The 2,807-nt window shown below is 38.4% G+C and overlaps 1 long non-coding RNA gene across 1 annotated transcript in view; it reads right to left on the reverse strand.

Annotated features, from left to right (window-relative positions):
• LOC112955408 overlaps positions 1-1,383 on the reverse strand; it is a 2,786-nt gene extending 1,403 nt beyond the window's left edge. Inside the window, exon 1 of the long non-coding RNA XR_003250879.1 lies at positions 1,341-1,383. This is a non-coding gene — a long non-coding RNA (uncharacterized LOC112955408). The remainder of the gene's footprint in view (positions 1-1,340) is intronic.
• Between the last annotated feature and the right edge of the window lie 1,424 nt (positions 1,384-2,807).

Genomic DNA, 2,807 nt, shown 5'->3' on the forward strand with positions numbered 1-2,807 from the left:
CTCTTCTCTTCTCTTCTCTTCTCTTCTCTTCTCTTCTCTTCTCTTCTCTTCTCTTCTCTTCTCTTCTCTTCTCTTCTCTTCTCTTCTCTTCTCTTATTTTTTTACAGTAGCTTTAAGCTGTGATATTGCTTGCAGGGAATGAAAAAGAAAAGGTTCAGTCAACAGGTAACGATCCTCATGTATAGCTTTTGTTATGACTACATGGGGCTTTGGGCTTTTTAACACCAAAATGCTGATGCCTTTGGAGAAATTTGATCTCTTTGAAATATGAGGGCCTGATACATATCTTATTCATAATGAGGCAAATTAATAATGACTGAAAGAAAGTCAGGAATTGCTGTACCATTTCAGGCCAAGAATCCAGCTCTTGCAATGCTGCGTATGACCTTGGCCAGTAGCAGTTACATTAGAGGAAGTGACAAGAAAGTCTGCAAGACGCTTTCACAACACAACTGCCTAGGTAGAATACTCCTTAAGCTCCACTTTAGAGGCTGGTTAATAAAATATGGAAATATGAGTATCTGTGTCCGTCTCTGAAGGCTCAGATGTGTTACTTTTTAGTYGCTGTCATTCTAACCTCGTTTTCTTACATACAGATTCTTCAATTTCAGTGAAATAAAGGTATTAGGTCAGCAGAGTGGCCATAAAGTCCAATATTCATCTCATGAACCTGACAGAAACTGTGTATGACCTGACATACGAGATCTGAATGAAAAAGCAAACAAAAGACTTCCAGGAAAGCAAGCATGCCCTTATTCACTAGCTAGGTTAGGCAAGCTTTGTTTTACATGTGGACAGGGACACACTTGTGTACATAGCAAGATTGATCATATAGCGAACATCTGGAATTCATGCAAATCCCTCTTCAATCAAATACTGAAAGCCCCTTTTTATAGCATTTCACCAGCTGGGTTAAAACACAACTGACATCATATCTGCACTCCGGCTGCCCTTGTACCCAAAGGTTTCTTCTTCCCCAGACAGAATCACTGTCTTTCTCTGCTGAGGCAATCTGGGGGAGCAAAAAGAGGGAGGAACCTTCTCATGCACAAAGGAAAACTGAGCTGGTCATAAAAGGTGTTCCCCTGAGAGCAGATGGGAAAAGTCATCATCAGGGTTTGCTTTTACAGAGCACACTTGAGTTTCAAGAGAAATGGAGTTAAGCTGCCTCTAAGTCTATGACTAGTTTTAATGATTCCTGACAGTGAAATAGAGCACCTAAGCTGAACCTGTCCCCCTTACTGGGCATCATAGCCAGCATRCCACATGCAAAATATTCCCATCAGAGAAAACTAAGCAGACATGCTACGAGGAGCAGGCTATGGTCAGATGAAACTCACCGAGCAGGACCATGTAAAGGTGAAGTAAGCACAGATCCATTGCAAGAACAGGACATCTCATCATGCTGTTGCTTTTCTACCTCTACTTCTCACTGCTGCCCTGTGCAATGAGCACAAAGAATATTCTGTTAGAAAACAATGAACATTCTGTTAGATGGCAAATAAGTATCTATTGTTTTTAAGCTTTTTTTTTCACAGCAAATAGAAATATGGGACTTAGAAGAAAAGACAGAAATTAGAAGCTGGTGAATGTAGAAAACTGTTAAGAGAAGGAAAAGGGTGTATGTATAGTCTGCAGAACTAAGATTAACAAAAACCAAAAGCAAAATAAATACAATGGCACTGGTCCTTCACTAGATAGAAATGACAGAAAATATTTATCTTTCCTTTCTATATTTGGAAAGAAAACATATCATTTAGCAATCTTTCCCAGTGAGAAGGAAATGTCCTGACAATAGTTAAAAAAAAMCCATGAAATTAAATTAAATTCTGTTGAATAACGAATCTAGATAACTTGCATGTAAAAGTCTTAAAAGAATTGGTGGAGRAGCTTGTTACCTTGATGATTGATAAGACCCAGAAGGCTGAAGGAAAACTAATGTTGGTGTAATATTTAGAATAGAGGAGGTGATACGAGTCTGGCATTCCTCCCAAGCAAAATAATGACTTTCTAGTATTGGTTTCAATTAAGTCAGAAGGAAAGGAGRCTACAATAACAAGGCTGAGTTAGTGGGAAATGAGTCTTGTCAAAGTGAGTACAAGCTTATGACTCTGTAAACTCGGTTGATAAAGGTCACAGGGCATGACGTAATGTACCATGTCCAGATATTCAAAGGAGCGAAGATTGGCTGTAGATCCCCTGTAACACAGCCTAATGTGTTAAAACACAGTAGTTGCTCCCCACACAAACTCCTAAGGTGGATACCTTAGGATGTCTAGAGATTCACATTACTTGGTTAGTGAAAAGAATGCATTAAAATCCACTAGGTACACCTAAGAATTAATAAAAATATGGCTTTCTAAGAATATGATTAGATATGGATAAGAAATCAACAGAAAGCACATGAATTTTTGGTGAGAAGCTGCTGAGAGCTATTCCTGTTAAGCTCTTGAACATTGCTGAAGACTTGAAAGAAAAATTAAAATAGTGATTGATAACATTTGTAGGCAAGGTGTAGGCTGTGAACATGATGAACAATTGTTGGGGCCCGCCGCACCCTCGCATAAAACAATGAAAAAGAAAAATTAGTGATAGAGAGTGATCTGGATGACTTGATAAGTGTTTTACGGAAAAAAAATATGTATTTTGACACCGCTAGCAAGGAAAAKAGACATTTAAGAACAAAATATGTAGGTTATACTTAAACAGTGGGAAGTAAAGGCTTTAAAAATGACTCCATGATCATGACAACTGTCTATCTAAAGGTGATAGGAAAGTCTAAGGACAAAGAGTAGAGCAGTTCTGGT

The sequence above is a fragment of the Nothoprocta perdicaria genome, unplaced genomic scaffold (assembly GCF_003342845.1).
Source record: "Nothoprocta perdicaria isolate Ctin4 unplaced genomic scaffold, notPer1 scaffold_56, whole genome shotgun sequence".
In the NCBI taxonomy this organism is placed as follows: domain Eukaryota; kingdom Metazoa; phylum Chordata; class Aves; order Tinamiformes; family Tinamidae; genus Nothoprocta; species Nothoprocta perdicaria.